Source organism: Saccopteryx bilineata, chromosome 1 (genome assembly GCF_036850765.1).
Source record: "Saccopteryx bilineata isolate mSacBil1 chromosome 1, mSacBil1_pri_phased_curated, whole genome shotgun sequence".
Classification (NCBI taxonomy): domain Eukaryota; kingdom Metazoa; phylum Chordata; class Mammalia; order Chiroptera; family Emballonuridae; genus Saccopteryx; species Saccopteryx bilineata.
This window is the reverse complement of record NC_089490.1, coordinates 20327943-20349518: the sequence shown is the minus strand read 5'-3', so window position 1 is coordinate 20349518 and position 21576 is coordinate 20327943. Positions and strand designations below refer to the sequence as shown.

Genomic DNA, 21576 nt, shown 5'->3' with positions numbered 1-21576 from the left:
GATTTATTGGATTTCAGTCAAAGAATATAATTACTTTGGCACTTGCCATGAAAAACTAGGAGAGAAAATCCACAGAGGCAGTCAAAGACTAGAGCTCCAACCACTCACTGGTCTAGACTGGACATAGACCGCACACAGATATTCAACAGTTGCTCCTCACAAAATTTTTTTAATGTGGACATAAAATCTTGACATAAAAAAAATCAAAGTTTTCAACCATTTCCCCTAGCAATTACTAAACACAACATGATTTGAGAATAAATAGAGAAAAGCACAAAATAAGTATGTGGTCCTTGCCCCAGAGAAGTTAATGATCTCATCACTGACTTGGTTCTCACTTTGGTCAGGGTGGCTAGTCATCACTGGGTCTGATGTTTCTTCCCGGCTCTCTGTCTTTACATACTCCATTCTTATCAGGTGTCATGTCGAGAACAATTTCCCCATTCTACTTCCCCAAACCCAAAAGATAAAATTCAAAATTCAGAAAAACCTTTCTTCCAAGGATTTATCTCTAGGCTTTTATTTCAGGATTTTTTCTACCCTATTCCTAATCTCTTTATCAATCCCAGATTCAATTCTATTTTTCTTTAATTTGACTTTAGAGAGAGAAAAAGATCAATTTGTTTTTCTACCTATACATGCATTCACTGGTCAATTTCTGTGGGTGCTGTAACTGCGGATCGAACCTGCAACCTTGGCACACCAGGACACTCCAAACAAGGTACCTGGCCAGGCCTTCAATTCCGTTTTTGTTTTGTGACTGTCTTAGCTAAACTAGGTGCCCCACCTGGACCTAGAAGTCTATGTGTCATCTAACTTCTCAGCAGAATGAGATGAAAGGCTTTTAAAAAATGCAGAGATTTTAAAGTTTTAGGATGCCTACCTAAGCCTTCCTTCTTAACAAGGCAGTTCCAACTATCTGATAAATGGCAGTTACTGGAGAAAAATAAAAATGAGAATGATGCAAGTAATAAACTGCTGAAAACTCAGAATGATATGGACCAAGTCTCCTGTTTCTATCAAAAAGAGCCAGCGGCACAGTGCAGCGTAGTGCAAGTACGGAGCAACCCTGATTGCATACCTGCGACACACAGGCATCACCTGGAGAGCTTTGGCCTCTTGCTACATTACATATTCAGATATAGGAGATTGTGGGTGGGTCAGAATTTCAAAATTGGAGTTAGGGGCATCAAGAAGTTGAAGAGTTTATAAAATTGAGACTGTCCTAACACATTGGACCTTCTAGAAAAAAACCCAACTGGCCCTAACAAAAAATGAAGAGGTGATGTTGCAAATCTATAAACATCTCCCCAAGTGCTCAAATTTGGAAACCAGAGGTGCAGAGCCAAGAGCATGGCTTTTGGGGGATCCAATGTCAATTCTGCCACTTAAAAACGCACGATCTTGAACATTTCGTTGATCTTGATTAACATTAGTTCCTTCCCTGCTAGAAATAATAAAATCAATACTGCAGGGCTGATAACAACAAACAGGAGTTCAATAAAGCATGGAGCAGTTCTTGGCATACTATACAGTGGATTTTTTTTTTAAACACAGGGAGGGACACTTACTGGTGCCACTGTTACTTTTATGGCCTGGGAATTAACTATTTCCTTTCCATCTCTGCAGACTCCTAAAGACACCAGAGCTTTACAGGCTTTCCTCCTCCTCCCAGTAATTTTTTTCAGTAACAAAACGAAGTTAAAACCTACACATCTTTTAGTATGCAGCCACTACGGGGCAGATACTTATAATGCAAAGGAAAGGAAACACTTTATTACTTTTCTGAGTCAGGAAGAAGCTTTACTTACATTGATGAGAACTAGACGACCCAAAACACAGGGCAGTTTGTGTGTTTTTTCTTTTTTAAGAAAGGGAAAGTAAACAAGAAAGTCTCGAAGTGTTTCAAAGCAATTTTAATTTTTCAGATCAGAGTTCAGACACTTTTTAATTGACTACGGGGGGGGGGGGTAATATGAAGGCCAACAAGAAGTTTCAAATTACTGGAGCCTATTATCTTCCCACAATTTGACAACTAGATCTCCAGAGTTATTTTAAAACACAACCAACTAAAAAAATAAAACTAACGTAGTAGAGCTACGATACTGCCAATTCACTTTTGCATTTTTGTAACCTGGTTTGGCTGCCCTCTCAAAATTAACTGGTAGAGGATAAAGGAAAAGCTTAGTGCCCTGGCCCCGGCTAGGCCTGGGGAGACAGAGCCGTCCACTCTCCGGCCGGGGAGAGAAGACGGGAGCCCCTCACCCGTGTTGGCACGGGGACGCGGGCTCAGGGAGGGAAGCCACCAGCCGCCGGGCCAGCCCCGCAGCCCACCCCACGGTCGTAAGGACCAAGCTGCCGCCGAGCCCCCCTTCCCCTGCGGGCCGGCGGCCCCGTCTCGCCGGCCTCTAGGAACAAGGCTCCGCGGGCCCCGGCCCCGCTGGCAGCTTGCAGCCCCCGGAGCGAGGCTGCCCTGCGCCCCGAACCGCACGGCGCCGGGACCGGCGAGCCGCCCATGAAGGGCGCCGCCCGCGCCGCCAGGGAAGATGGCGCCCGCAGAGCAACTGCGCCACCAGCCCTGGCGACCGGCCAGGCCCAGCGCCATCTTAGCACTTTCCAACCGCCGCCGCCACCCCCCTCCGCAAGACCCCGCACTCAGGGCGACTCGGGGGGCGCGCTCGCGGCCAAAACGGTGCCGCCGAGGTCTCTGTTCTCTTCGGCCCGGCCGCGGGTGCTTCGCGCGCCGAGGGCTCGTCCGGGCCCGGCTGCGGGTCCTCGGCGCTGCTCCGGGTCGGCGGCGGGGCAGGCACGGGGCGCCGGGAACCGCGCGCCGAGAGGCCGGCCGGGGCGCTGGCCGCGGAGGGCGGCCGGCCGACCGGCCGGCCCCGAGCTCTCCCGGCCGCGGCCGCCCGCGAAAGCGGCGAGGAGGAAACCAGGCTGAAAATTAAACCCGGTCCCCGCCGCCGCCTCTCCCCACCCTCTCCCCTCCCCCTCCCGAGACGCGGGGTCCATTTTGCCGAGAAGAAAGAAAATGCGATTCACACCCAAGAGCTTCCGAGAGAGAAAAGAAACGAGGGGGGGAAAGCAGAGGGGAGGAGATTGGAAAAGCTGATTTTTCTTCCTCGCCCGCCGTCACTCTTGGCCCTCCCTGCCCCCTGCTCGCGGCCCCGCCGCGCCGTCCTCCCCTCGCCGAGCCCCGCTCCCTCCTTCCAGGCTCCCGGCGGCTCCGGGGGGCGGAAAACACTCACACTCGCGCACACAACTAATTTTAAACCGGCTCAATCAATGAGTCATTAAAAGGCTTCCCTCCCCTCTCCTCCCTACCACCAACGGCCACGCCACCCCCCTTCCCAGGCTCTCCCTCTCCCCGCTCCAGAAATTTGCATCCGCGGAAAAGGAAAAAAAAAAAAGGCGCCGGGGCCCCCACCCCGCCGCGGCGCCCCCGGCCCGGCCCCGCCACCCCTGCCCGCCCGCGCCCCCGCCCGCGACACTGAACTTGGTCTTCCCGGGCCCGGGCGGCGCTGGGAAAGGCATAAACACTCGATTCCCCTTTTCTCCGTGTCCATTAAACATCCACCCACCACCACCATCACCCACCCACAAACCCACCCCCCCCCAAAAAAAAAACACAGCCTTAGCCAATAGCTCTCTGGGCTGAAACCTAATATCCTGGTTTTGGCAAGTCGGTGTTTAATTTGCTCCTCTTTCTTTTCTGTCTGTCTGGAGATAGATCTCCAGTTCCCCCTCCCTCGCTTGTCCCCTCCCCGAAGGAAAGAGGCAGAGGAAGGAGGTTGTGTGTTTTTTTTTTTCTCCTTGAAATTTTTATCACAAAATTATAATACACTCAAAGGGAAACTCACCGTCATGAAAAAGCAGTGCCTTGTCAACGGGGTTTCTGCGCCATCGCACCAGGGGCGGCGGCGGCGGCGGCGGCGGGCGCGGGGCGCGGGGCGCGGGCGCGGGAGCTCCCGGCCGAGCGGCGCCGGCCACACGCGCTCCGCTCTCTCTCTCTCGCTCACCCCCGCGCCGGGCGGCGGGCGCCCGCTCCCCGCGCCCGCCCGGCCTTCATGCTCTGCGCCCGGGCAAACCGCTCGCCTGCTCGTCTACCTCCAAACTTCGGTTCTCGCCTAGCAAAAAATGTGAAGATTAAGATTTTTTTAATTAAAAATAATTTTTTTAATCAAGCTCCAAAGATGTTAATTCCTGTGTCCTTTGGGATTTTTTTGTTAACTTCAGACATGTACTGGTATACTCAAGAAACAGGTTTATTTGGCTCTTTAAAAATTAAAATCTACAAGATAACGTGCTATTCGCTGCAGGCGCCCTGCACACACACACACACACACACACACACACACACACACCCAGTTTTAGCTTGGGGGGGTTAAAAATTTGTTTAGAACTCTAATTAGAACAAGCCCAGTAAATACTTTTTTTGCGTATGCTTTAAAAAAAAACAAAAACTAAAACGTCACTTTTAACTTATTTGGCAAATAACTAATTCATTCTAACTTTTAATTGTACCAAGCTTTCCTTTACTAGACCCTCTTTCTATTCCGAGATGCTGTGAAACCTGTAATATCAACATTAAACAGAAAAAAATAAAACAACTTTAGCGGCCAAAATGAAGGTGAGGAACCAAGTCACTTTCAAAACATCCAATTCCTACAGCCTTCTCTTTATATGTAGATATCCTTTGTCGCCACATTCGTGGAACTTTCATTACATAATCCTCCGTCTTTAAAAGGAGCTACCCAGCCTTTTAAATGTAATTACCACCCATTTGAAATCTCGAATCTCATTGTTGAGTCTCCATAAACCACCTAGCATACTGAGGGCGCTTAAGTAAATGTTAACTAGGATAGTGTGGATTGGAAGAAAGATGTCTTTGTGGTCGAGATTAACTACATACATTTCTTTTCCCTGTAATTGCCCATGAAATTATAGTGGGAGTTTTGTTATCTTTTAGTTTAAGTAAACATTAAAGATAGGTAAAGGATGACTTGTACAAGAGTGTGATGCAGATTTTTAAAAATACATATGGAAGCCCCAAGACATGTTACAAAATTATTATAAATTAGTTTGTAATGCATATAGCAATGGGGTCCTGTGATAAACAGGATACTCAAAAACATCTTCCCTAGATATTTAATGAGTTCTAAATAAAATTATCCCTAGATTTAAATTATTTACAGAAAACTATTGTTTAGGTTCTATATTCCCTTAGCATCAAAAATGGTAATGGACCTGACCAGGCGGTGGCACAGTGGATGAGTGTCAGACTGGGATGCAGACGACCCAGGCTCGAGACCCTAAAGTCACCAGCTTGAGCACGGGCTCATCTGGTGTGAGCAAAGCTCACCAGCTTGGACCCAAGGTCGCTGGCTCGAGCAAGGGGTTACTCGGTCTGCTGAAGGCCTGCAGTCAAGGCACATATGAGAGAGCAATCAATGAACAACTAAGGTGTTGCAACGCAACGAAAAACTAATGATTGATGCTTCTCATCTCAAAAGAAAAAAATGGTAATGGTAGTGCACCTTGCTTAGGTAAGGATACTGTAACTATACTGTACTGCAAAAAATAAATGTCAAGGTTAGCATACAATGTTGTCATAATTAAGGTAGAAGATCTTTTGAAAAATCAAACGTATCCTGTTCTAGTAACTGCCGCTCTGTCCTTCACAATGAATGTATTTAAACATTCCTTAAAAATACATTCAGTGATTTTGAATCACATAGTATCATCGAGGTGTTTTTTTCCCATGTGTTTCACAGCCAGCCAAGGCCTTCCTGGAACAGTAGTCTTTGCATAAATTAGCATATTTTTCTACACTTGACAGTTGGACCAACCAGTTTTCTAATTGGCTTGGGAAATTTTTAAACACGTTTTAAAATGCCCTTGGATTGGTTGGAATTTAATTATAATACCCATTTTGAAGAATTAAATTTCAAGAGTCCATGGATTATTCATTGCAATTAGGACCCACCAGGCAAGTTTTATAGCTGTTGCTCCACTGCTCCAATGAAATATTAATGGTTTCAGAAAGCTATTCTCCCAAGTCTGCCTTTAAAAGCCCAAAGAAACACAGATCTGACTAGAAGAGATCACCTAACAAAACTGAATTCACATACCCATAAAGAGTATGCATATTGCAGGCTTTTTAAAGAATGCCCAAATATAAGAGCGCTGACATTTATTAAGGCCCTACTAAGTACCTCCTATATACATATACTTATATACATTATCGACTGAACCTTCAAGTAAACCTGGAGAATAAGGCTTAGTTCTACTGATTTTGCAGATAACCCTCCTAATGGTTTTAATAATTTGCCCGGAGTCATTAGTCTAGTAAGGAGTGGCAGGGGAAACCCAGGTCAGGCTGATTCTAAAACTCAACCTCTCTTCAAGCCCTGAAAAGGATCTTGGAAATCAAGCAGTCCTTGATGTTTGAATATAAATAGGGTTCAGTGTTGTGGCATAGGCTGAGGGGACAACCCTCTACTTCTTGAAGACCTAATTTGAGAATGCCAGGTGTCATATCTAATTTAAATTTTTGGGAGGCTGAAAAATATTGGGGGAGCAGTTAGGAGAATTTTTGTTTCACCAGGCACCACCAAAATTGAAATCATGAAACAAAACAAAAAAAACCCTCTTAATTTTCCCCTTGTGATTATAAAACTTAACATTTAATTATTTATTTTTATTTTTGTGAGAGAGAGACAGGAAGGGAGAGAGAGATGAGAAGCATCAACTCATACTTGTGATACTTTAGTTGTTCATTGATTGCTTTCTCATACATGCCTTGACCAGGGGGTCCAGCTGAACCAGTGACCCCTTGCTCAAGCCAGCACCCATGCTCAAGCCAGTGACCTCTGTGTCCTCAGTGTCAGAGGCCAACGCTCTATCCACTGTGCCACCACATGGTTAGGCAAAAACTTAACATTTTAAATAAAGAATATACTGTGTATGTAAAATTTAAATTAATGGTTTATATAGACCGGATTTTTGTATCTACATGTAAGATTAGGAAATTTTTTAAGAGGAAAGTGTTTAAAATAGCTTAATATACACAAACAACTTTAATTGTATTGCCTACAATTTAATTATGTACAATTAAATGGTCACTCCTATGGTTCCTATCTGTGTAGGTGACCTAGAAAGAAGGGCGACAGGACACAGAACTAAAAAGAGGTAATTATAGTTGAAATGTTCTAGCATGAGTTTGGACCTCCAAGTAAACAGGCCCAATGTCCACATAACATTTTTTTTAAAATATTTTATTGATTTTAGAGAGAGAAATGGGGGGGGGGGAGAGAGAGAGAGAGAGAGAGAGAGAGACAGGAACATCAATCTGCTCCTGCATGTGCCCTGACCGGGGATCGAACCGGCAACCTCTGCACTTCCTGACGATGCTCTGACAAACCGAGCTCTCCAGCCAGCACCACAGAACAATTAAAAGTGGAATTTTGTTTTTTTGTGCTCTCCTCCAAATGTTTCCCTTGTTGGTTGGCCATTCTCAGAAGGACTGAATACAAATGTGAGAGCTGAGGTGGTGATATGCATGACCAGATGTGTCCAAATCACAGGAAAACCAAAATATACCAGGTAAGTTAGCAAGTGCTCAACGTAGTGGTTGTGACATAAAAATGTAAGAATTTTCAATGTGCATAAATAAGGTGTATACTTTTATTTGTACTGCTCGAGGACTATTTACATGCTGGGGCTTTAGCGTACTGGCTCTGGACTCAGACTGACCTGGGTTCAAAGTCCACCTTTGCCACACACCAGGTGTGTGGTTACAGGCCAGTCACTTCACCCCTCAGCACTTCAACATCCTCCTCTATAAAATGGGGGTAATTATAGTACCCATGTCTAAAAGCTACTTTAAGGATTCAGGAACCAGAGCATGTAAAATGTTTATCATTGCGCCTTATTTTACCGTGTGTCAGGTTGAACCATGTGAAATCTTCCCAAGGAAACTCCTGGTGGCAACCTCAGGTGATTCAACCCCATATCTCCCTCCTGTGTTCCCCTGGATAGGAAACTCCTGATGGGCTCCCCACTCTCTAAGGGCCTCGCAGAGTATTTTGTATCTAGTTAGCTCCCTACCAATATTTGTGTGAGGAAAGAGAAGCAGCCCCGTCCACAGGATGTATAAGAATACAAGAAATGAGCCTGACTGGCAGAGGCGCAGTGGATAGAGCATCCACCCGGGACACTGAAGTCCCAGGTTTGAACCCCCGAGGGCACTGGCTTGAGCACAAGCTCGCCAGCTTGAGTGTGGGATCATCAACATGATCCCATGGTCGCTGGCTTGACCAAGGGGTCACTGGCTCAGCTGGAGCCCCCCCCAGCCCCCGTCAAGGCACGTATGAGAAGCAGTCAATGAACAACTAAAGTGATGCAACGAGTTGATGCTTCTCATCTCTCTCCCTTCCTGTGTGTGTGTGTGTGTGTGTGTGTGTCTCTCTCTCTCACTTAAGGAGAAAATAAATAAATAAAAGTGCATGTGTCTCTATCTAGACCTATATACAGGGTTGGCAAAAGTAGGTTGGCAGTTGTGAGTACGTGAAACTGAGTTTACTCTTGTATTATTATTTATTATTGTATTATTTTTCCACACGAACACTTGTAAACCTACTTTTGCCCACTCTGTATTAAGAGAGCACAATTAAGTCCCCTGGACCACATAAAACCATTACCCAACTAATCACAGCCTTAGGCTTTAGTGACCCCCCTCCCCCATCCATTAGAGCTTTAGCAATGCCCCTTTACAGCCATGTAATCTTGGCCTACTTTTTTAACTTTGCCTACCTCAGTTTCCGCATCTGTTAAATGAGAGTCACAATATTTATATCTCAGGTTGGAAGGGGGACAGCTGAATTATAATAGGTATACAAAACCCTGGCTCTAGTGCCTGGTATTCAGTAAATATGCAATAATTGCCATTATTGTTGTGGTTACTACTATTATTATAGAAGGAATATGGAATTGTTTTCAAAGCAGTAGTAAACAAGCAATTTATTTGAAGTGATCACAAATGTTTTCAGTACTCTGCCTATATTATTTTATTTGATACACAAATAAACACTTTAAATCATCTCTGTAGAGACTAAGGCTATTCTAGTCGTGACATAATTCAAGCTGCTTATTTTCCTTGACAGACTTTAAAATAAAAATCTGAACTCCTACAAGTTTCTAGTACAAGCAGAAGGAGTATAAGCAGAACTGTTTTTCTTTTTTAAAAAAGAGGCATTCAGCACTCCCACTGGCCTTGCAGTCTTACACATCTAGCCTGTTTCCCCAGAGTGAGGGGGAGGACAGTAATCAGGATAGGAGGGCACCAGTGGGCTGGGAGGCATGGCTGGGAGGCACAGCAGGGAGGCACAGCTGGGAGGCAGCTCTCACCAGCTCCCAGGCCCCCCATGGTGCTCTGCCAGAACTAGAACTCTCCAAAACAGAGCATTCCTTCCACTCCACCATGACCCCGACCCTGGAGGATGAAGGCTGGTGGGCTGTAGAGGCAGTAGAAGAGAGGTCTCCCAGGCTGCAAGGTGCTTCTATAAAGCACCCTCAGGATTTGGTGAGAAAGCCAGCCTCTAAGATAGGGTAGGGTACCCATGTAAAGGGGCTTGCTCAATAAATGTCAGTGTCATTTCTGAAAATGAACCTCCCAGGAGGGAAGACCCTGAAAAAGTAACCATCCACCTGGCCTGTGGTGGCGCAGTAGATAGAGCATCGACCTAGAACACTAAGGCCCCCGGCTGGAAACCCTGAGTTTGCCAGGTCAAGGCACATATGACAAGCAAGCTGTGAACAACTAAAATGAAGCAGCTATGTGTTGATATTTCTCTCTCCCCCTCCGCTCTCTGTAAAATCAATAAAAATAAAATATTTTTTAAAAATAAAAAAAAAGTAATCATCCCCAAAAGATGACTTGTAAATACAAGGTGAAGCAAAGAAATAAGTAAGTCCTAAGCAGGCACCAAGATACAGCTTCAACACTGAGGGGAAACAAAAACAGAAAGACAAAACAAGGAAGCAGGCCCTCCTTAAGTATATATTTTGGTCACTAAAGAGCCACATTCTGGCCCTGGCTGGTTTGCTCAGCAGTAGAGCGTCAGCCTGGCGTGTGAAAGTCCGGTGTTCAATTTCTGGTCAGGGCACATAGGAGAACACTCATCTGCTCCTCCATGCCATCCCCCCCCCATTCTTTCTCTTTCTTGCTCTCTCTATCTATCTCTATCTCTCTCTCTCCCTTCCTCCCTCCCTCTCCCACAGCCATGGCTCGAATGGTTAGAGCAAGTTGGCCCCAGGTGCTGAGGATGGCTCCATGGCCTTGCCTCAGGCGCTGAAATAGCTCGATTGCTGAGCAACGAAATAGTGGCCACAGATGGGCAGATACACATCACCCTGTTGGGGGCCTGCTGGGTGGCCAGGGTGCATACGGAACTCTGTCTCTCTGTCTCCCTGACTCTCAATAATAATAAAAAAAATTTTTTTAAGAGCAACATTCTTACTTGAGCACAGGAAAATTGATCAGGTATTTTAAGAGTCCACATGAAATACTCCTCAGACCATACAATTCTCTCTTTCCTAAATCTTTTCATTAACTAGTTCCACTTGCCAGGTATTCTGAAACTATAAAGGTGACACCCTGAGCAAAGATACAAGTACTCTTGTACCCAAAAAGGTTTATACATCTCTTGTGCCATAAATCATACCAATCAACTAGCAAGTGGGTGTATTTACCAGCCCCTTGGTGAGTTAGATGAACATGAGTCAGGTCTCAGACAATCAGGAGGTTGTTCAGGAAGGGACAATTGGAACAAAGGGCATGTTCACACGGGACATGGTGAAAACTTGATGAATTATTCCTGCCCCACCATGGGCACAAACCCAAAGTCAAGTAATTATCTCCGCTTTGGAATTTGATCTTCTCTCTCGTCTCTATTCACAGACTAACCCCCTAGATATTTTAGGGCTATCTGGACTTCCTTCTCATTCTTTCATCTGCCTTAAACCATGCACCCCACCTCCAAAACCTCCTTCAAGTCCAGTCCCTTTTTTCCACCAACTGCCTCCCCCTAAATTCAGGTCCTCATCTTTTTTATTTCCATTCAACCAACTGTCTATCAAAATCACCTTTTTAAAACCTGCAGCTGGTTCTGTCACATCCCTGTCAGCACCTCACTGCTGGAGGAAGCTTATCAGACATACAGGTTCCCAAGGCCAAACCCACCACCAGAGAAGTAGGATTTCTGGGGAGAGCTGAGGCACCCACATGTGTACTTTTTAAGGTTCATTAATGAGCTCCACCTTCCTCCCCAAGTGCATCTCCAGCCCTTCCTCCCAATGCCCTGTGGTTCAATTACAGAGAACATCTGGCCCCCAAACAAACTGCTTCTGATTTGGCCATATTCCTTGCCCTCTGCCTGGAATGCCCTTCTTCCTCTGGGGCAAGTCCACCATTCTCCAAGGCCCAGCTCAAATGCCACCTCCTCTGGGAAGCATTCTTTCATCCCCTCCAACAGTGGCTTTCAAACATCTTTGCCTGAGACTCACTTCCAAGAAACAGATTTCATATTGCAATGCAATAAATATATAACTGAAACAATGGCTTAGGAAAACACTATGTAAGTCTACTATGTAAAAACAAACAAACAAACAAAAAACACAAACAAACCCCACATAAACCTGGCTGGGTAGCACAATTGGTTGGAGTGTAATTCCCATAAGCCAAGGTTGTGGGTTTCATCCCCAGTCAGGGCACATACAAGAATCAACCAATGAGCTTGACCAGGAGGTGGCGCTGGGGATAGAGTGTCAGACTGGGACGTGGAGGACCCAGGTTTGAAACCCCAAAGTCACTAGCTTGAGCACGGGCTCATCTGGTTTGAGCAAGGATCACCAGCTTGAGCCCAAGGTCGCTGGCTTGAGCAAGGGGTCACTCGGTCTGCTGTAGCCCCCCCCCCCATCAAGGAACAGTCAATGAACAAACTAAGGTGCCGCAACAAAGAATTGATGCTTCTCATCCTACTCCCTTCCTGTCTGTCTGTCCCTATCTATCCCTCTCTCTGTCTCTGTCTCACATACACACACACACACACACACACACACACATACACACACATCAACCAATGAGTGCGAAAGTGGAACAACAAAGCTCTCCCTTTCTCTCACTTCCTCTCTTTCTAAAAAAATCAATATGTAAAAAAAAATGTAAAGTTACTATGGAGGATGCAATTTGATACACTTCGTTCTATTGCATTTTACTTTAAAAAATGCTATTAGCCACCCTGTAAATAGATTTCATGATCCGCTAATGGGGGTGACCCTCATTTGAAAAATACTGTTTAAAGTGAATGAATGACTTTCTCTCTACCCATGTGCTGCATACCTCTATTATACTATCTATCACTCCCGGCAGTAATTATCTGTTTGCAGCCTGTCTTCAGCTCCCTGCCACTTTCCTCCCCCAAATATGCACACACCACAACCAAGTCAGCCCATCCTGCTTTAGCTACACAGCCGTCAACAAACACAGATGTGAGAATATTGGTGAAGGAATAATTTAAGTGGTTTTGCTCGTGTCTAATTTTTTTTTCTTTTCCGGTTATAGTTCACAGCACAATCTACCAGCAACTCCCAAGAGGCTGGGCCTGGGAACCACACTAGCTTCAATTCTGAAGTTAACAGCAAATTTTAAAAACAGCCATTGTATTTCAGTACAATTTAACCAAGGCGTCGATTCTTCTCCTCCTCAAAACTAAACAGGCAAAATCAACCAGAAAATATTTTGTCAGATCGCTACCTTGCCAAGAGAGTACACATGTGGGCACACAAATCTCTTACTTAGATACTTAGAAGCAAATATTCAGAAACCTCAAAACCCTCCTTCGTACCACTTCAGAAAGGAAACCCCCTCCCGCGGGGGCAGGGCGGGTGCAGATATAAAGGCCTTCCTATCTGCACTGCCTAAAGCTCCATTTCTCTCTAGGTTGTCTCCATCAACACAAACAAATGAAACGAGTAGAAAAACCAAAGAAGAAACCAGAGCAGCTAAAATGAACGACGGTAATGAGCCCGGGCGGCAAGTTCCGGTGCAAATTGTACCTGTGATGGACGCGCGGGTGAGACAGCTGCCCGCGGGGGGGAGGGAGCCTTTTTCTGTAGCACGTGGCTCCCTTGACAGGAAACCTGCCAGCGACACCCCCAACTCTGCACACCGCTCATTTGCAGCACCGTCATTTGTGTGATGCTAATTTGCTCAATGTCATCAGAAACGTACTAAGAGTGGTTCAATGAAAATACTATCTACTGTGGGCCTGGGGAGGGGGGCTGGCCCTAGAGCAGGCTGGAAGTGGAGGCCTGCAGTCACCGGGTGTCCCTGCAGTGTTTTGAGGGCCACAGGAGGAAGCAGGCAGGGTTGGCCAAGAAGAGAGGGGAAGAGGAACACTTTACAGCTGGGTTTTAAAGGATGAGTAAGAGTTCTCCAAATACAGCGGAGAAAGAGGGACATGGCTTCGGGGAGAGAAACTTTATGGGGGAGGTTGTGGGGAGGGTTAAAGATAAGCTGCATACAGGTAGATGGTGAGAGGGGTTGCAGCTCATGGCAGGGAGTCTGGATGATTGTTTAGGATGCTTTTCACACCACAGGTCACAATGCAGTAGGTTATGAAATTTGTGAGACTGTGATCAGCTTTCATAAAAAGGAAATAGCTTAGAATAGAAAATATCAGTTTGCCTGATCGGTGGAAGTGCAGTGGATAGAGCATTGACCTGGGGCGCTGATGACCCAGGTTCAAAACCCTGAGGTCACCTGCTTGAGCGCAGGCTCACCAGCTTGAACGCAGGGTCACTGGCTTGAGTGTGGGATCAGAGACATGACCCCATGGTCACTGGCTTGAGCCCAAGGTCACTGGCTTGAGCAAGGGGTCACTTGCTCTGCTGGAGCCCCTCAGTCAAGGCACATATGAGAAAGCAGTCAATGAACAACTAAGGTGCCGCAAGTATGAGTTAATGCTTCTCCTCTCTCTTCCTTCCTGTCTGTCTTTCCCTCTCTTCTGTCTCTCAATCTCTTGCTAAAAAAAAGAAAGGCCCCTGACCTAACCTAGACCAATCAGTTTCTCTCTTCTGGCTTCGGTACTTGAGAAACAGGGACAGCAGTGGGGAGCCGACTGTCAGGCTGGAAAGGAGAGGGGTCAAAGCCATCATTCTGGAGCGTTTATAAGGGGACTCTGCACGCAGATGGGAACAGAAAGGCCAGTGTCAGGGAGAAGGGATTCTCACTGCGTGTGGAAGGATGGAAGAGGGGAGGACAAAGTACCTGTAAAAATATATACGTATTATTATTATTATTATTATTGTTATTATTATTATTTCTTTTGGAGACGGCTGCCGTGTCATACATGGGGGTTACAGGGTGAGGCTAGATGATGGAATTACATTTACAAGAGGATGGAGGAAGGGGGTGAGGATGCAGAGGAGAGATGTGGAGGATGGAATCTGGTTCTAGGGACTTCTGGAGTCCAGAAGAGTTTTAGGATTCTGTAATCCAGCTTCCCTGTGAGTGACCTGAATTCTTGTCTGGGGATAACAAGGACACTGTCCTGAGTAGTTATGCCGCTGTAAGGATACACATGCTCAGGCCCTCTTAGGAGGCAAAGTAAATGGTAATAGGCCCCTGTGTCTCAGATCAAGACAATTTTTTATTTTTAGTGAGAGAGGAGAGGGAGAGAGAGAGAGAGAAAGGGAGAAAGATGAGAAACATCAACTCAGTTGGAGCACTTTAGCTGTTCACTGACTGTTTCTCATACGTGCCTTGACCGAGGAGTCCAGCTGAACCAGTGACCTCTTGCTCAAGCCAGCGACCTTTGGGCTCAAGCCAGTGACCAAGGGATCATTTCAATGATTTCACACTCAAGCTGGTGAGCCTGCGCTCAAGCCGGCAACCCTGGGGTTTTAAACCTGGGTCCTCAGCATTCCAACGCTCTATCCACTGTGCCACCACCTGGGAAGGCAAGCGACTTTTTTTTTTTTTCTTTTAAATTCTCTGGCCCCTAGAAACTCATCTGCTTCACCACTGGCTGACTCCCCTGTAGTCCTCTCACACAAAGAGAAAAATCTAATTTATAAATTATTTTCAGATTGACGTTTTTACAAAGAACGAATCTAACATTTCATAAACTTGACATGTATAGAGGCATTTACTTAAACCTTCATTCGTTTTCTTTCTTTTTTTTTTTTTCATTTTTCTGAAGCTGGAAACAGGGAGAGACAGTCAGACAGACTCCCGCATGCGCCCGACCGGGATCCACCCGGCACGCCCACCAGGGGCGACGCTCTGCCCCCCAGGGGGCGATGCTCTGCCCATCCTGGGCGTCGCCATATTGCCACCAGAGCCACTCCAGCGCCTGAGGCAGAGGCCACAGAGCCATGCCCAGCGCCCGGGCCATCTTTGCTCTAATGGAGCCTTGGCTGCGGGAGGGGAAGAGAGAAACAGAGAGGAAAGTGCGGCGGAGGGGTGGAGAAGCAAATGGGCGCTTCTCCTATGTGCCCTGGCCGGGAATCGAACCCGGGTCCTCCGCATGCTAGGCCGACGCTCTACCGCTGAGCCAACTGGCCAGGGCTTCATTCGTTTTCTTTAAGGCAACTTTCCTTTTGTGAGATTTTCAGGCCCCGTACATTTTCACAGGCCCTGGAAACAGCCCGAGTCACTCTACCGGGGTCTACTGACAGGGAGTTTCAGGAAGCTTGAGGCTCCCAATTGTGAATTGTGGACATTCTAGGGTGTCCTGTCTCCACGGGCCCAAGCACATGGACCCCTGGGTGAGAAGGGTGGCCCTGTCTTCCACTCCAAACATTCAGACAGACAAAGCTGAAGAGTCCTTAATTTCACCCCTGATTTTAGAGAGGGGTCAACTGGGGTCCAGAGAGGCAAAGGGTCACCTTTGAAGGTACCCTCTGAGCTAGAGGCAGACACAGGTCAGACACTTGCCTCGGGGTGGGGGGGTGGGACCTCGCTTGCAGCCTGTAGTTAAACCAATAGGGGTTGGGGAGTGGCAGGTGGTCCAGGTCCAGGGCTTGCTCCAGACCAGTAGCCCCAGCCTCCTTGTCAAGACACAATTCAGCACCTGGTACTTTTCCATGATTACCTTCTACCTACATTGTGCACCTGTAGTCGGACCCTGTACTGAGCATGCTTAGTCAGAACAGCATTTTGGCAAGTACCCCATCCCCCACCCTGGGAACTACCCTCAGCCTCCCCTCCCCCACTTATGTCTCCCTTCCCACTTGACCTTTCCTGCTCAACCAGTATTCACTGGGGCATCCTCTTGTCTCTCTGGCAGGCCCCTGAAGGTATTCTAAGCCCCATGAAGCCTGGCTGCCTTCAGGCCCTTGAAGGTATTCTAAGCCCCATGAAGCCTGGCTGCCTTCATTCAGGCCCCTGAAGGTATTCTAAGCCCCATGAAGCCTGGCTGCCTTCAGGCCCCTGAAGGTATTCTAAGCCCCATGAAGCCTGGCTGCCTTCAGGCCCCTGAAGGTATTCTAAGCCCCATGAAGCCTGGCTGCCTTCATTCAGGCCCCTGAAGGTATTCTAAGCCCCATGAAGCCTGGCTGCCTTCATTCAGGCCCCTGAAGGTATTCTAAGCCCCATGAAGCCTGGCTGCCTTCAGGCCCCTGAAGGTATTCTAAGCCCCATGAAGCCTGGCTGCCTTCATTCAGGCCCCTGAAGGTATTCTAAGCCCCATGAAGCCTGGCTGCCTTCATTCAGGCCCCTGAAGGTATTCTAAGCCCCATGAAGCCTGGCTGCCTTCAGGCCCCTGAAGGTATTCTAAGCCCCATGAAGCCTGGCTGCCTTCATTCAGGCCCCTGAAGGTATTCTAAGCCCCATGAAGCCTGGCTGCCTTCATTCAGGCCCCTGAAGGTATTCTAAGCCCCATGAAGCCTGGCTGCCTTCAGGCCCCTGAAGGTATTCTAAGCCCCATGAATGAAGCCTGGCTGCTTTTCTACTGTTTGGGTTGGAAGGTTCCCCTTCCTTATAATTTATTCCCCATTTTCCTTGCTCATCTCTGAGTGAGTTCCTTTTTCTTACAACCAAAAGATCCTGGAATACACCAGTATGCTGCCAGCTAGCTCCTTCCAGCGCTGGCCAGGGGAGCAATCCTTCCTGCGGTGGCAGGCCAAGTATTTCTCCGGAGAACAGAACTGTAACTCGCCACAGACGACGCTTTATTGTTACTGTGATGCAAAAACCATTATAGATGGAGTAAAAGATCTTCAGACCACCCAACTCCTTTTGCCTTAACTCCATGCTCACCCAGTAAACCTTTGATTATTAATGAACTTCAATTTAAAAAGTTGTGCGCTGGCCAGCTGACCTAATCACCCTGGTGGTTGGACAGGTTCATGGCCATTATAAATTAACAGATTGGCTTTTGAGTACAAATCATTCTTGAGTAACCTCCATTTCATTTCCACTGCCCTCGGTCAAGCCTTGTCATTTATCCAATGGACTGGACCGCTGCAGCCGCTTCCTGACAGCACTTCCCTGCTCCAGCCCATTCTCTTTAACTTCACTTCCTAAAACTCCAGTCCGATACCCGACCACCTGCTCGAAACCCTTTGATGGCTCCCAGGGGCTTTCAGAATGATGGGGGGGCTGCAGCCCCAACTTCCTCCCCCCCCACCCCGCTCCTTCTGACTATTCTCCACTCTTTTTTTTTCTTTTTCCCCGAAGTGAGAAGTGGGGTGGAGTGGGACAGACAGACTCGCGCATGTGCCCGATCAGATCCACCCAGCATGCCCATCAGGGGGCAATGCTCTGCCCATCTTGGGGCATTGCTCCATTACAACCGGAGCCATTCTAGCGCCTGTGCAGAGGCCCTCCTCAGTGCCCAGGCCATCTTTGCTCCAATGGAACCTTGGCTGTGGGAGGGAAAGGGAGAGACAGAGAGGAAGGAGAGAGGGAAGGTTGAGAAGCAGATGGGCGCTTATCCTGTGTGTTCTGGGTGGGAATTGAACCCAGGACATCCACAGTACCGCTGAGCCAACCGGCCTGGGCTCTCCACTCTTGCTCCTCAAATACAACTGGTGCCGCCTGACCTGTGGTGGCGCAGTGGATAAAGCGTCGACCTGGAAATGCTGAGGTCGCCAGTTCGAAACCCTGGGCTTGCCTGGTCAAGGCACATATGGGAGTTGATGCTTCTAGCTCCTCCCCCTTCTCTCTCTCTCTCTCTCTCCTCTCTCTCCCTCTCTGTCTCTCGCCCTCTCTCTCTCCTCTCTAAAAATGAATAAATAAAAAAAAATACAACTGGTGCCTTCCGAGCTCTGCTCACGTGCACCCCATTGCCTGACACCCCCTTCCCCTGGGACCCCATCTGCCTGCTCACTCTTCCCTCAGTCCTTTGTGCTTCCATAGACCTTCCTCCTTTATAACTAACGCACACTGCAGTCGGCTGACTCACAGGTGTCTCCATCCTGGACCATGAGCCTCAAGGAAACAGCAGCATGTTTTGTGCATTTTGGTACCGCCCCTCACCCCAGGGCCGGCTGCAGCATGGTGCATGAACACAGCAAGCTAACATTCCTGGAGGTTTACTGTATCAAGGCACCTGGTTGGTGTTGGAGGTCCCAGGCCACTGAATCTATCATAGACAATAGACAGTTGGGGTAGCTACGATGCGTGTTACGCGGACAGAATGGTTCAAATGACAGGCCCACCTGGCCTCCGCGTGTGCAGAGCCGAGCGAGCAGAGTTACACTCCTGGCGGCCTGTGTGGTGCAGCCGTGAGTGGGTGAGCCTCAGCCTCACTTTCTTTTTAAATGAAAAGTGAGGCTCAGTTTCTCCTGTCCTGATCCTGCCATGCCTCCTCCTCTGCTGCTCCTTCTCCCGGTTCCACAGTTGTGGTGATGGCTTCAGACTTTCAGACTCTTCTTTCTTTCTTTTTTTTTAATTTTTTTTTTTTTACAAAGACAGAGAGAGAGTCAGAGAGGGACAGACAGGAACAGACAGACAGGAATGGAGAGATGAGAAGCATCAATCATTCGTTTTTCGTTGCACATTGCAACACCTTAGTTGTTCATTGATTGCCTTCTCATATGTGCCTTGACTGAGGGCCTTCAGCAGACATAGTAACCCCTTGCTCGAGCCGGTGACCTTGGGTCCAAGCTGGTGAGCTTTTTGCTCAAACCAGAGGAGCCCATGCTCAAGCTAGTGACCTCGGGGTCTCGAACCTGGGTCCTCCGCATCCCAGTCCGACGCTCTATCCACTGCGCCACCGCCTGGTCAGGCATGGCTTCAGACTCTTAACAGAATGCTAACTTCAGTTCAACCACCACTGCAGAGTGGGGATGGGGTGAGCCCCCTTTCCTCCCCAGTCACCCGGTTTAAGTGTTTCAGAAGAAGAGCATGTGAGTCAACCCACAAGTGACTTTATTATAATTTTTTCAAAAGAGTCCTCATCTATAAGCAAAGGTAGAAGCAGAGTCTGGCCCTGATTTGTCCACTGACAATCCCTGTTCTGTCCCCGAATCTTCTCCCTTCAGACTTGTGGGAAGGCCTCAGCTCCGGGCAAACCTCAGACACACAACACAGCATCCTAAAGAGTGTAACCACTCAGGCCCTGGCTGGTAGGCTCAGTGGTAGAGCATTGGCCAGGCGTGTAGAAGTCCCGGGTTCAATTCCCAGTCAGGGCACACAGGAGAAATGCCCATCTGCTTCTCCCCCTTCCCCCTCTCCTTCCTCTCTATCTCTCTCTTCCCCTCCCACAGTCAAGGCTCCACTGGAGCAAAGTTGGCCTGAACGCTGAGGATGGCTCTATAGCCTCCACCTCAGGCGCTAGAATGACTCCTGCTACAATGGAGCAACGCCCTAGATGAGCAGAGCATTGCCCCCTGGTGGGCATGCTGGGTGGATCCCAGTTGGGCACATGTGGGAGTCTGACTGCCTCCCCGCTACTAACTTCAGAAAAATACAAAAAAAAAAAAAGAGTGTAACCACTCAGATAATATCAGAATTTTACATAGTAATTCCTAAAGCATTGATCAAGAAGTATTGGAAAAAGCAAAGAAATAAACCAAAAAACCACACACACAATACACATACATGTGTTCTCTTTTTAAACATGCATGAAAGTTTCTACACACTAAGTTTTTTTTTTCTTGTGAGAGGGACAGACAGGAAGGGAGAGAGATGAGAAACATCAATTCTTCGTTGCAGTTCCTTAGTTATTCATTGATTGATTTCTCATATGTGCCTTAAGGGGGGGGGGCTACAGCAGACCGAGTGACCCCTTGCTCGAGCCAGTGACCTTGGGCTCAAGTTGGTGAGCCTTGCTCAAACCAGATGAGCTTGTGCTCAAGCTGGCAACCTCCGGGTCTTGAACCTGGGTCCTCCACATGCCAGTCCGATGCTCTATCCATTGCGCCACCACCTGGTCAGGCTACAAACTAAGTTTTTATCTTCCAGAGTTTATACAGAGTGAAGCAAAAGAAGGTTTACAGTTATGAGTGCACGAAACACAGAGTTTATTCTTGTGTTATTATTTATTATTGTATTATTTTCCATACAAACAATTGTAAACCTGCTTTTGCCCCACCTGTATGATAAAGGAATACTGCTTCAAATCAGTACTCACCCCCAGGTTCTAACAGAGGCAGCAAAGCAAGTTACACCTGTTTAAAGCAGACCCCTGCCAGCCCTGGCCAACCTGAAGAACGCAGGGTGGCCGTGGCAGCTTTGGCTCCTCAGGGGGTCACGCCTGTGTCAAGGGCCTACCCTTCTCAGCATATCCTCACATCGCAAGCTTTGCTTCAGCTTCACCCTTCACTTCACGGTCATTCTTCAGACGGAAACAAGCTCTTTCTGACTATCAGGGAGTTGCGTTCTTAGGACAAACAATAGAAAAACTGAACGCAGTGTTGAAATGCAGATGGAAAGCAATGAATGTGGCTTACTCATGTGTTAAATGACCATGTCCCCGCCCACAGGCCTGGCCTCCTGGGATGTGCTCAGATTTGTGTCTCAGCAAACTTCAAATTGCCACATGCCATGGACCCCTGGATCCCTCCTGGGGAATAGAACTCACGGCATTAGAGCCACCACACCTTCCACTGTAGCCCCTGTAACTCAGCACGTTCCTCAGCTGTGTGCACCGTTGCTCCCTCTCCAAGGCGCTATCTTGCACTCTTTATAAGCCAACTTTCATTACTCTTACAAAAGGAGGAGAAAGCGTCTGCAGCATGAATACGTTCCCACTTGACACTCTGCAAGAATTGGCTCACGGTCCATATTTCCTTATTGCTATCATGTCATAATGACAGAAAAGACATCCCCTTTACCCACGTCAATGAATACTTCTAAGAACCATAAAGTGCAAGGCATCCCTCACAAACCATTTTTCCAAACTTTTTTTTTTTTTTTTGCATTTTTTTGAAGCTGGAAACAGGGAGAGACAGTCAGACAGACTCCCGCATGCGCCCGACCGGGATCCACCCGGCACGCCCACCAGGGGCGACGCTCTGCCCACCAGGGGGCGATGCTCTGCCCCTCCGGGCGTCGCCATGTTGCGA

The 21576-nt window shown here is 47.6% G+C and overlaps 1 protein-coding gene across 5 annotated transcripts in view; it reads right to left on the bottom strand.

Annotated features, from left to right (window-relative positions):
• Positions 1 to 21576, bottom strand: part of BICRAL (BICRA like chromatin remodeling complex associated protein) — a 215157-nt gene that overhangs the window by 68003 nt on the left and 125578 nt on the right. For 2 of the 5 annotated variants that reach the window (XM_066249010.1, XM_066249514.1), the window contains exon 2: positions 3861 to 4127. The exons of 1 other annotated variant lie outside the window; for it this stretch is intronic. The gene's annotated coding sequence lies outside the window, so the exon portion shown is untranslated. Of the gene's footprint in view, positions 1 to 3496; positions 3542 to 3860; positions 4128 to 20961; positions 20981 to 21576 lie in introns of those variants that run through there. 2 more of the 5 variants (XM_066249105.1, XM_066249273.1) reach the window with 2 other exon arrangements.